Raw genomic sequence first — 13,521 nt, 5'->3', positions numbered from 1 at the left:
TTCAATAATACCTAAGACAAACACCATACTGTCCTTATTAATCTTTTTTTATTAGTCATATTAGCCTTTTGCCCCCAAACATATTCCTTTTCTTCCTCAACTAAGCATACCCTTGTTCATCTGTTCACTCAACAAATATCCAGAGAACATCTATTGTTCTAGATCCACTGGTAAACAAAGAGACAATTCCTACCCTTGTGGAGTTTGCCTTCTAATGGCTGGAGAGGGAAATGGAAAATAAAACAACAAAACAGTAAACAAATATGTTGGAATACGTTAGGATTTAACATATATATTTAACATGATGATACATGTTTATTTATAACTTAACATGTTTATTTAACATAATAAATACTTTAGGAAAAAATAGGGCACGAGAGAAGGGCCTGGGGCAGGGGTGGGGATTGCAATTACAATCATCAAGAACTGACACTGAGGCAGAAGCTTGGAAAAACTGAAATGAAGTCAGGTCTGGGTAAAAATGGTCCACGACAAAAAGAATCGCCAGGCCAAAGGCCCTGAGGCAGGAGCATGCAAATCAAATTCTGGATATCCAGCTCCTGGGTTTGCAACACGTTCAAACGCATCTCTACTTCAGCTTAGGCTCAGACTGGACTCCCTGCTAGAATGATTCATTTTTTTGCATTTCGTCTCCACCTGTCAGTCCTGCAGACATTTCTCCTTTGTCCTTTACTGTTAGGCTTTGCCAATAGGGGGCGATAGAGGGAGCCTGGAAGCCTGCAGGCAAAGAAAGACCGGCTCCTTCCTACTTCCTGTCAGTATCACCTACAGATGGTCCTTCACCCTGGAAATTGCTGTCAGGACACATTACCAGCTGTTACCCAACTCCCCAAACCAGCCTCATCAGGTCCCTTAGAGTACCTGCTAGGGAAATGCAGCCTCACCTCAAAGTTTCAGGTCCCATTTCTGCAAACCTTGTGCTTCCTTTTTCTCCACAGCTCCAAAGGCCTCAGCTGCTTCCTGCAGCTACTGCGTCTCTGTGACCTCAGCGCTCCCTTTTGGCTGTTCAGCTGTCCATCACCCATTTAGCCAACTCCCCACGCTCCATTCTCTCTATTAAGATAACTAGTGTGGTTTCTTTCTTCTGACTGGAACTTGACTGATGAGGGAGCTAGGGTGTAACTCTTGCAGTCACAAGCCATGTTTTATTCATCTCTGACTCCAAGTACTTAAAACAAAACCTAGCATAGCACAGTGCTCAATCCCGATTTGTCAGAGGAATAATGAACAAGTATCATATCTACTCACTGGGAAAGTTAATTGAGACCAATGCCTGGACACGTGATACTCCAGCCCCACTTTCTCATTAAGTATTCAGAAAATGGCCTTGGTTTGCCTTGTCAGAGTTGACCAAATGCAGGGTCTTAGAGTGACCTGCAAGTCCCGCCCTCGGCTCCCATCCACTACACAGAGGGAGTTTGTGCAGAATGAAGAGGGCACACAGGGAGAACGCAATCAGGAACAAGCAGTCCTTAGGCGGCCACCATTAGTCCATGGAGGTTTTGAAACAAGAAGAGAGTGTTTGGGTTAAAATTATTTACCAAAATCATTAGCGTTTGGCCCACTGCCCATCCAAACTCTGCCAAAACACTGGCCACTTACTGACAGGGATTCATAGCAAGACACAGAGCAACTTATTTAGTTTGGGCCAGAAATTATAAAAGAGTATCTCTCTGGGAATACTCGTGCACTGAGGGAATACCATGCCATGTTTTGAATCCTAGGCTATATTCCTGCAAGGAAATTTAGTTGTAACAAAAAGGAAGCAAATGAAACCTGAAGGTTGAGTAGCATTGCGTGGGAACTTCCTTGCATATAGTGAGCGTGTAATAAATAGTTGTGAAATTCTCCTATTGACGTTCTTTATCAACGTTCTAATCCATGATGAAATCATGCTTAGAGAAGTCAGACTGCTTTGGATCCCATAGCAAGCATAGGAGGGAGCATTTGACACAATATACTTAAGATGCACTTTTCCATCCCAGCCACTGACTCACTGTAAACTCTTTTCTGTATTATTATAACAGCCTCCAGACTGGACTTATTGCCCCTGGCTCTGAACCACACTCCACATTGCTTTCAGTTATTTTTTCCAAAGCTCTCTTATTTAGTTCAAATCCCAGCTTTGTCACTTACTGGCGATGTGGCCTTAGGTAACTTAATTAACTTCTCTGTGCTTCAGCTTCATCATCTAAAAATGGGGATAATAACAGTACCTATCTCATGGGACTGGTATAAGGTCTAAATAAGTTAGTACATCTAAAGTACTTAGGACAATGCCTAGCACATGAAAACTGCAATACAAATGATAGCTATTATTACTACACCTGAAAACACTAGTTGGCTTCATGTTGCTTATGGGATGAAATCCAATTCCTAAGCAGATATGGGTTTTCCCATTCAGAGCCTCCAGCTCTCTTTTCAGACTCATCTTCCACTTTTTCCCTCTTTACTTCTCCCCATAATTACCTGTTTCCTCATCCCCTCTAACAAAACCTATTTTCCTGCAAGAAGTTTCCATGAGGTGGACCTCTACCCTTAACTGGCACTACCACCACGGTCACTGTCTTTCCAGTTTTTGGGTTTTTTTACTGAATGTCTTTGCATGTGTTTTTCTCGACACCCGAAATGTCCTCTTTCTGCCTGTTCTTCAACTGATACACCACTCCCTATTCAACTTTCAAGACAATCTCAGGTGTGACTCTATGAAGCTACCCTATGTCCTCTAAGAAGAGGTAATGACTCTTGTCCTCTAGACCAATAAAAAAACTCCGTCTCTCTTAAGTGTTAATGGCCACACTATATGACATCTCACACATTTACCTATTTGTCTCTCCTCACAGGAATGTAGACTTCCTGGAGGGCAGGAAATATCCAGAAAAGATGACTACCCTTTTCACACCAGTGCTTTAACACAGTGATCAACATAGTACATGTTCAATGAATGAAAAATAAGTGAATCAATGAAATAAAAGCAACTCAAAACAGGCAGAAGGAGTTGTCCGTTACTTGAGGCCCTCAAGCAGAAGCTGAGTGACCATCTGTCACCATGACTTTAATGAGAACTGGGTGAGAGTTTGGACCAGATAACCTAACTTCTGACGGCTAGATCCCAGGAGAAATCCAGAAAAGAGTCTGTGTGTGTGTTAATTTGCTTAACATAAATGAACTCAAATTAAACTCCAATGTTATCATTTCATCTTCCCACTCAATTTTTAAACTAAAAAGAGATGGGTTTATACGTATGACATACCAAAAATTGGTTCTCAAACCAATGAATTATTCAAAAGTTCACAGAAGGAAGAATTCAACTTTTCTTGTATTGCATACAAGGCATCACTCTTCCAACTGAAAGAGCTGAAAAATGCAAATTTATTCTATCCCTATTACCAGAGAAAGTCAGATACAGAGAAAGAAGAATGATAAAATGGTAGGTGAACAAAGGTACGTGTTGTAAGGACAGAGTAAGGACCTGCCAGTGGGACCAGGAAAAATAAAATATATTCAAAGGTAAGGTGAACAGTGAGTGGCTTTAGATGACTCAGAAAAGCTAACTCTAAAATTAATGTGTTTATTTAAATAATACATCAAATGAAAACAGTCAAGCAGGAAAAACACTAGTTTTTCCTTGACAAATATACAGCACCCATGGCTTGAAAAATACCTCTTTTCATTTGAGAAGTGTTTCCCTTGCTCAGACTTGAGTACTTAACATGGAAGTGTAACACGAACCACTTTGTAGAAGCAGGCGTGAAAGAATAAGCCTGAAAATAAAATCACACTCAGTTACTTTACCAAAACAGGTACGTACGTGTTTCAAATATTAAAATCAGTCATGCATGATGTGAAATGTAGGTTTTTAATTAACAAAATTATTAACTGTTTTGGCCAAATCAGCCGAAAACACTTAAAATATTGGGTTACCCAGCTAACTCGGTTTTTACCTTCCTCCTTCTTCCTGTCTATTCATAGACTAAAAGAAAAAGATAAACTTTCTCTCTTTTCTTTTTAAGCTTCTAACGAGAATTCAATTGACAGAGGGAGATAGCATCCTCTCTGTACCTTAGAAAGCACGGGTTTTTCTGAAAATCTGGACATCCCCTTAGTACTCTGCCAGAACTCCAGGGATTCACACGCCTTTCCAAACACCGAGAGCAATGTGCTGTGAGCTTTTTACAGAGTTCAGAGAGGCTCAAATGAACTTATTAGAGGCGGTGATAACGTTTTCTTGAAATTTACCACTTGAATGTACCAATTGAAATTTACCAAGATGAAAATAAAATATAGTTTTTTAATAAAAAAATGAGAGCCTTTAGACAAAGGTGTCCAAATAAATGTGGGTATAATATCACCCACATTTTTAAAGCAGTAGTTTTTCTACAATTTTCAAGAGGGAAGAAAAAGTCCTGTCTTACAGTTCACGTGGCATCCAGCCAGCGGATCTAATTGCGGCTGGGAAGGGCGCGACCCTGTAAACTGAATGGGAGGCAGCCACCTTTGGCTAAAGTTCGTTACAATCTCAACCAGCTTATCCCATTATCCACGTAAGTACATTTACACTTGCCCGATCACTGGAGGACATTTTTATTTCAAAAATACGATCACTGAACCTTTGACATTAAGGCCAGTAATAACTTTTAATGCCACTGGAACAAGAATTCTGAGAGAGGGATTCCTCAGGCAAGATTATGAAACATAATCATCAGCCCTCCTAAAGTTCCTCCTTGTTCCCAACCCTTGTAATGGCATTAACTAATAATAGAGGTGTTAGCTGAAGAGGCCTGAAGCATTGATCCTCCAGGGATGTTTTTATTTCCTGGAAAAATAGTCCTTAAAAAAAAAAAAAGGCCTTCAAGAATTAACTACATGAAGCAATAATAGTGGACTGGTGGACTGGAACAGGAGGGCCTCGATTTTCCAGGCCAGGGCTAGAGCCCCAGGCCTTCCCACCGCTCCCAGTGGGAGGTGTGAAGCTTGGTGTGAAGCACAGGGAACTAACTGCATTTCCCTCTGCCTACCTCCCCTTCTCCTGTCCTCTGTTCTCTCCTCCCTTCCCACCTCCATGTTCCTGCGGCTGCTCCAGGGTCACCCTGCAACTGGATGCATAAAAATGATGTGCTCCTTTGGAAAAGGGTGAGCTCTGGCCAAACCGTAAACCCAAAGGCCTGAAATGATCAATCTAAACAATGAGCCCCTCACCCTGTCCTTAGTTAAGGTCTAAGCTCGTGACTTCAGCGAGACCACTTCCTCTCATCAACCCTCTGCATGTTGGCTGATGTATTCACCTGCCTAAGCCACGATGGCCATTTTCCCTTTCTCCAAAGGACTTGGGTGGAGGGTCTTGACCTGAAGGATTTGTGCAAGCATGACCAAAAAAAAAAAAAAAATCATTTCTGGAAATTGGGCTTGAGTATTTACAATAAATAAACCCTGTCTTTTGGGGACAGAGGGCTCTCTGCTCCTGGACAGCATTCGTAGTAAAATGTCCTAGCACCGTTGTAATGCCGTCCCCACCACCCACCCCTTGAGCTGTCCTTGAAGAAGCATTAGGCTTTGCTTTCAAGCTCCTTGTTTTTTCTGGACCTCATCTAGAGGTCCTGATCTCAGTCATGGCCGCTCTGAGAACATGATGAAAATACATGCCTATCCCCCCAAGAAAACGTATGCACACACACCTCACCCCCACCATCCCCCCCAACCGTAGACACATACACACACACACATACACACAGACACACACACAATTTTACATACAATTTCACTATGCTCATGGACAATCCTGGGGTTTGGTTCTATGAACCCTTATATTAGGAAACTTTGTATAGACAAAGTGAGTCCAATATATTAGAGACAAGTACAGCAGTCCCACCCTCATCCATGGTTTCACTATCCATAGTTTCAGTTACCTGTGGTCGACCGCCGTCCAAAAATATTAAATGGAAAATTCCTAAGTTTCCAATTGCGAGCCCTTCTGAGTAGCATGATGAAATCTTGAGCCATCATCCTGCTCCATGCTGCACAGGATGTGAATCGTCCCTCTGCCCGGGTCTCCATGCTGCACAGGGTGTGAATCGCCCCTCTGCTCGGGTCTCCATGCTGCACGGGATGTGAATCGTCCCTCTGCTCGGGTCTCCATGCTGCACGGGTGTGAATCGTCCCTCTGCTTGGGTCTCCATGCTGCACGGGTGTGAATCATCCCTCTGCTCGGGTCTCCATGCTGCACGGGTGTGAATCGTCCCTTTGCCCAGGGTCGCCATGCTGCACGGGATGTGAATCGTCCCTCTGCCCGGGGTCTCCATGCTGCACACACTACCTGTCCATTAGTCACGCAGTGGCCATCGTGGTTATTGGAACCACTGTCTGTGTTCCAGTCACCCACGTTTACTTACCAATAGCCCCAAAGCACAAGAGTCGTGATGTTGGACATCCAGATCTGCCAAAGAGAAGCTGTAAAGTGCCTCCTGTAAGTGAAAAGGTGAACGTTCTCAACGTCATAAGGAAGGAAGAAAAGACTGTATGCTAAGATCGATGGTAGGAACGAATCTCCTGTCCATGAAATTGTGAAGAAGGAAAAGGAAATTCGTGCTGGTTTTGCTGTCGCACCTCAAACTGCAAAAGTTACAGCCAGAGTGCCTGACAAGTGCTTAGTTAAGTTGGAAAAGGTATTATTACATTTATGCAAAAGACCTTCCAAATTTATGGGTGGAAGACATGAACAGAAAATGTGTTCTGATTGATGTCAACATGTCACTCTACAAAGCAATTGGCCTACAGGAAGACTTCAGCAAGGGATCCCCTGAAATGAGTGACACCAAGCTCTTTACTGCAAGCAAGGGATGGTTACACAGATTCAGGGAGAGGTCTGGCATTGTATCATCTCACATCATCACAAGAAGAAGGGTGAGACTAGTACGATATTTTAAGAGACAGAGACCACATTCACATAATTTTTATTACAGTATATTGTTATAATTGCTTTTTTATTATTGTTGTTAATCTCTTACTGTGCCTAATTTATAAATTGAACTTTACGATAGGTATGTATGCATAGAAAAAGTATAGTATACATAGGGTTTTATACTATCCGTGGTTTCAGTCATCCACTGGGGGTCTTGGAATGGATCTCCTTGTGGAGAAGGGAAGGACCGCTGTATACCCTATATTTATAAAGTCTTTGAAATGTATGGTTCATTAGGGGCGAAGTTTGTGAGACTAGTCTTTAGAAACCCACGCTTTCCGAGCCAAGTCAAAGTGTTTCATCACCTTAGGCTGTTTGCAAGGTCTACAGAGTGAAAAAGTCAGGCCTCTCTTATTTTAGCTAGAAGAATGCCAACCAGTCTACAACGTTTTGCCCAGGGCTCCATGTTTCTCTTACCAAACCATACTTTGAATTAGTCCTTTCTTTTGAAAGACTTCATGCAGAGTTTATATTTCCTTCTCCGTAACCACACCTTCCCTGCCTCATATTTAAGAAAATTTTATGTTAGAGATGAGGAAGAAGGAAACAGGCTCAGGATGAGAAAAATCAATAGAATTTGTTAAATATCTATGGTGTCACCAGTCACAAGTTTCAGGGTGCAATTATGTAATGGTCCCGGTTGTTGAAGTATGATCGAGCTACAATCATTCTCATGTACAACAGATCTTGGAAAGGACTTAATGGTGCCATTATAATTACTGCGGATTATAATTACTTTTGAATTATGATTGTCCATTAATTTGACAATGACAGTTTAAGTGCAGCTTAGCACTTTATGGAGACATTTTTACATTTATATATTGAACTGTAAGTATACGGAATATAGTACTCTAAGAGGCACTTTCAACGCCTTCTTGATAACATGTATCATAAACCTCCAAACCACTAAGTGGCTCTGAATCTGCAAATTCCTGAGTAAAGGAGAGTAGGTGGAAAGGGAGAACAATAAGCAGAAAGAAATGTCCCAACTTTTTTTTTTATGGCGTTTTTGTTATTCAACACTTGTGAGCACGCATACATTCTCACTAGAGATCATGAAGAGACCCACGCACTACCAGTGTGTTCGTGGGCTCAGTGTATAGCCAGGCTGAGCACAACGGAGCACACAGCTCTGGAACCAGATGAAGCGCTGCAGACCTAGACATCACATCAGCCTCAGAGAGCATCGAAGGCAGCATGAGTGAAGGGCTGACGCCTTAGGGAACAGGGATCAAGGGCCCAGGGGCTGCTCTGGATTCCGCAAAAAGTGGGGAGGCTTGGGCAGTGATTGGGTTACAACAGGGCGAGGGGCTTTTCCTGAAGCTGTTTCCAAGGCAGACCTGTAGTTTTCTTCCCAAACGGTAAAAAGTGCTGGCCCTAGGTTGTACTTATTTGGGGTGGCCTGAGGAAGGCTGATGGAGCTATGGTGTGGGGGTGTCCCCTAAGTTCCCCTCAGGAGCTTCTTCTACATCTGCTTTCCTCGTCTCCCACTCCCCCATTCTTCTCTCAGAGAGATCTTGCTAGCCACTCCCCATCTCACCCCTTGCCTGAGCCAGGCAATGGTTCCTCCTGACCGTTATCCCAGGCCCCTCTCTGCTTCCTGCCCTTCAACGAGCCTCCTTTCACCACTGATGTCACCTCTTCCTGCAAACCCTGATACTCTACTCCTCTGAGCTACCTTAGCAGAGGCTCATTTGTCATTCTTTCCTTGGGGCACCCTAGGCCTCTTCATTAAGACCATGTAATGAGTACAATTTATTTCAGAAAGGTTTTAGTAACTGTCCCCTATCATAATAGAAGTGGCTCGCATTATTGATTATTTTCAATTAATCTACCGTTCCAAGGACTTTGCATGAATCTATTCATGAATCCTCACAGTAACTAGAGGTTTGTTTTGCCTAGTCTCGAACTTCGTAATAATGTAACAATACATTATTTCATAATGAATTATTATGTAATGATACAGTATGTACTATTTTGAGTAGGTTTGTTCCACTTGACATGACATCTGTGAGATTCATCTAAACGGTTGGAGATAACTGTAGTTCATTCTTTTCCGTTGTGACATAGAATTCCGCTGAATCAAGAACAGGATTTCCTAGCGTAGGTTTGTATGAAGACTATTGTATTAACAGTACACAGAGCACAACAGCGTTTTGTTTTGTTTTGTTTTTTACCTATTTAATTCCAGGATTACTCATGCTTGAGTTATTGAAGTTCTTCAGGGAGATTTTCATTACACTTCTAAAATAAAAGTGTAGCTGAAAGATAGAAAAGAAGAACATGTAGGGTTGAGATTACTTGTTTGTGATTGAGAGTAAGTGGGGGAACTCTCAAACTTCTCTAGAGGCCCTGAAGTTGTAGGGTGCAGCCTAGATTGTAAGAAAGATTAGCAAAAGAGGTAGAAAACAGGTCTTCAGAAGCAAAGGCTGTAATTTTAGAGGATGGGAGAAAAGAAAGAGTTAAACTGCTAGGGAAGAGTTTTCATTCTCTGGAAGTTAAACTTCCAAGTTACTCTTTCGTACCAACTGTTTTGCTACATCTTATGATCACACTCACAGAGTAGTTAGTGAATGACGGCTGACTCTGAGTAGGTCTGTGTAACTCAAACTTTATCTAGATTTAGGTAGACTGACATCTGAAGACTTAGCGTGTTGGAGAGTCAGCATCTCTGATTACCCCCTTTCAATCGAAAGTCTTACAACTTGGGCCACAATGACGTGGTTTTGAAAAATTTTGCAAAATATTTTCTTCATCCATGTGAGCAGGAGAGGGAATATATTAAGGAATTGATGAAGCTGCAGAAGCAATGAGGTGGCCAAATCTTCCTCCAGGATATCAAGAGAATAGAAAAGAACCCAGTAGTTTTTGTTTTTTGTTTTTTGACAGAAAATAACAAACAATATGTCCTATTATAAATTGCCATGTCCTCACATGGCCTTTTCTCTGTGTGAGCACCTCACTGGTGTCACTCCCTCTTCTCCTAAGGACACCAGTTATATATAGGGCCCACCCATGTGACCTCATTAAACCTTAATTACCTCTTGGAAAGGCCCTGTTTCCAAATACAGTCATGTTCTAAGGTACCAGGGGTTAGGGCTTCAACATAAGAATTTTGGGGTGAGGGGCACAATTCAGTCCATCCCAGTTGTTTAATAACTTGCCTCTGCTTATCATGAGAGAAGGGGTCTGGTTATGCCTGGCACATAAATATTTCTTGACCCACTTTTTGTTAATTTAGAGGTAGAGCACAGATTATGGAGGTTGGAGCAGATGATGGGACGAGCTTCAGGTGCTAAGGAGAGGTTTACATATTTTAGGACAAAGAATGGAGGTGGGGGACATATGATAGCAAGTACTCTTCAAGAGAACTGCTGTCAACCGTGCAGACGCTTTTTGAGGTAAGAGGAAAAGGAGTCAGGAAAACCAGTTAGGAGTCTGTCACCATCGCCAGGCAAGTGGTACCGAAATTTGAATGTTGGTGGTGGCTTTGGGAAAGGAGGTGAAGGGGAAGACCTGTTCCAAAGCTTGGATATTACAATCGATTGGGAGTGTGAGGAAGAGAGAAGTCCAAAGAAGTGAGGTTTCAGCTTGATAACTTGAGAGAATGAGTGATGGTTCCATTCAAGTCAAGAAATGGTTCTCAAGATGACTACCATGAGTTTGAGATGCAGGTGACCTACCTAGGTTCTACCTTAGGAGATTTTCAATGTGAAGAATAGAAACACAAGTGAGTCTGTTTCGTTCGCTTCCAAACGGGAAGTTGGAAGTGCGGGTCTGTTGCCCAAGAAAGAGCTATCAGAGTGAGCTGTATAATGGATGACACTTTATATGTTTTATTCACTCTTGTGTCTGCAGCATCTAGTCCAATGCCTGGCCCACATATAGTGTTCAATAAAATATTTGAATGGAAGAACTAGGGATCAACAGCAATCTGTATTGCAGATAGATGCTTGAGGAAATCAAGGGCATGAAAGGAGGAAAAGGAGAAATATAGTCTAAGGACATTTAGTCTCTCTTACTTGATTTTGAATTATGACATTGTAAATTATGGGAAACGCAATGGGTAATTCTTAAAATCAAACACAGAAAAACAATCCCAGTACTTTCACAAAAAAATACAGGCATTTTGGAGCCAGGGGGAAAGGTTAATAATATGTTATCTTAACAAATAGCTACACCTAGTGACCAGTTCCAAAAACAACATGGGGACTTTTCAGCGAGTTTCTTCCACAGCACTCAAACATGTGAGGGAAGAAAGTTATAAAAACTGACCAGCTCTGGTGGTAGTGACAATAATAACTAATATTTGTAGGCACTTCATAATTTACAAAACATTCTCCTAAACCTTATCTCATTTGTTACCTGACATAGCTATTGCTGAATAAAACTGAGGCTGATATAGAGAAGAGGGTCTGCACTGGCCGGCGAGGTTCAATACCCTTTGCTCTCCGTCACGGAAATGGTGCGTGATCAGAAGTAACTCACTTCAGCCCCCCTCCGGGCCTCTGATCAGGCCGAGCAACACGGATGCCATCCTTCCCAAGGGGCATCTGTTTCTCATTCACACAAAGGCACTGAAGGGTCTGGTGGGGAGGCCGTATCTGGGACGACTCTATCTTACGGAGCTGTAGCCCTGAATTGCATCAGAACCTCTTGGGTCACTTCCATCAAGAGACCCGTGGACCTTCTTGATTCAAACCTCTGTGTCTCTACGACCAGGGATCTGAGTTTTCAGCAAGTTTCTGGTGTCTCTGATGCACAATCAGATCTGGAATGCACGGCTTCAGCCATTTCTCACCCACTGTTTTTGGACGACTATTTGGCCCTTTGTGCTGTCAGACGTGCCTCCCTATCTGGAGCGTAGCTCCCGGAGGGTGGGCACTCCATCATGTGACACTCGTTGTCACACCTAGCACCAAACAAGGTGTGACGGAATGCATGGCCTACAGTGGACCTAACTCCTCCACAAGGAGCGTTCACGCCACATGTAATAAACCCATTGAAGGCACACTGCTTGAGCGGTTACTGTGGGCAGGCCCCGCCTAGGGCCTGCGGGGGCAGCTCTGTCCACATGGACTGACAGTGGGGTGCGGGTGTAGATAAATCAATAGGCAATCGGTGCAGAGTGTGGGGGTGCAGAACGGAGAAGTCAGGGGCGACAGGAGCACAGAGGAGCTTCCTCGGATTAGGAGGTTAGGGGTGTTCAGAGGACACTGGGGGTGAAGTGGGAGAAACTGTCATCTGAGCAGAAGAAACGTGCAAAAGCCTAGCGATCAGAGGGAGCTTCATTTGTTAGGGGGAGGCTGGCGCGTAGGTTGTGAGAAGGGGAGGGCGATGAACTTGGAGATAAACAGAAGCCAGCTCATCAAGGGCCTTGTATGTCATAGTAGGGAGGGTAGACTTGGCCTTGGTTTAGGTGTAAACGACGCTCAAACGTGTCAGATCTTAAATGTAGCGGAAAGAAAATCCTTGTTTGGAAAGAAAATCTCACACCTCAAAGCTCCCCTGGCTCATCCTCTCAGGGTTAAAGGAAGAACACTGTCCCCTCAGGAGGCCTTCCCGACCAGCAATAGCCCCTCTCCATTTTGTCCATCCTGTATGTTCCTTCCATCCCTCAACGCTGATAGGGGTTGGGCTGTCCCATAGCAACGCATAGTCCCGGCTACGGGGCCTGACCCCTTACAGGTAAACTGTGGGTTTAAGTGAAATGCTTATTCTGGGAATTAGAAGTGCTGAGAAATAGAATCTGGGCACAGGGTCAAAAACACCAGGTGCTGGGACAATTGGGAAAACTTAGATTAGGCTCTGTATTAGGGAGACAGTACTGATTCAGTGTTAAATATTACAGTTATATAGGAGAAGGTCCTTATTCTAGGAGACAGTTGCTGAAGTATTTAGGGGTAAACTGTCATGATGTCTACAACTTAATTAGTGCATATAGAGACATATCTATCCATCTATAGGGATAGATAGATGATATATAAGGATATATATAGATATATACGTAGAGATTACATATGAGAGGGAAAACAAATACATTACAAAATGGTAACAGTTGGTGAACTAAGATAGATAGAGGCTAGGTAGATGTTTATTGTGATATTCTTTCAGTTTTTCTGTAGGTTTGATATATTTTGAAATTAAAAGTTGGGAGAAGACAAGGAAAGACTATTAGGTACCTGGCACAAGTCAGTTTTCAGGCCTCAGGTTTCCATTTCTCTGAGCTGATGGCAGTGCTGGGTGGGACCTTCCACTCTCTACGGAGGGCCGGCTCACTTCAGCATCCTGGAGCTCCCAGAGTACATAAGATCTTGAAAACCTGATTTGAAGTTGCAAAAGTACCATTCTTCAAAATCCAAAGGCACATGCCCAGAGACTAAGAAATTGTTCTGCGCACTCCACAACATTCTGTTGCTTTCCTGTATTGGAAAATGATTTAGTCAAACAATCTAGTCAGAATTATATTTGAAAAAAGACTCATACAGGAATTGGATCATTCTTTATGTTTTCCCTTTCTTGGGATTTTGATTTTGAAATAC

At 42.8% G+C, this 13,521-nt stretch overlaps 1 protein-coding gene across 1 annotated transcript in view; it reads right to left on the bottom strand.

Annotated features, from left to right (window-relative positions):
• Positions 1-13,193, bottom strand: part of DISP1 (dispatched RND transporter family member 1) — a 181,883-nt gene extending 168,690 nt beyond the window's left edge. Inside the window, exon 1 of the mRNA XM_033099537.1 lies at positions 13,162-13,193. The gene's annotated coding sequence lies outside the window, so the exon portion shown is untranslated. The remainder of the gene's footprint in view (positions 1-13,161) is intronic.
• Between the last annotated feature and the right edge of the window lie 328 nt (positions 13,194-13,521).

Source organism: Rhinolophus ferrumequinum, chromosome 27, assembly GCF_004115265.2.
Source record: "Rhinolophus ferrumequinum isolate MPI-CBG mRhiFer1 chromosome 27, mRhiFer1_v1.p, whole genome shotgun sequence".
NCBI lineage: Eukaryota > Metazoa > Chordata > Mammalia > Chiroptera > Rhinolophidae > Rhinolophus > Rhinolophus ferrumequinum.
Note: the sequence above shows the minus strand (reverse complement) of the source record. Positions and strands in the feature narration are given on the sequence as shown.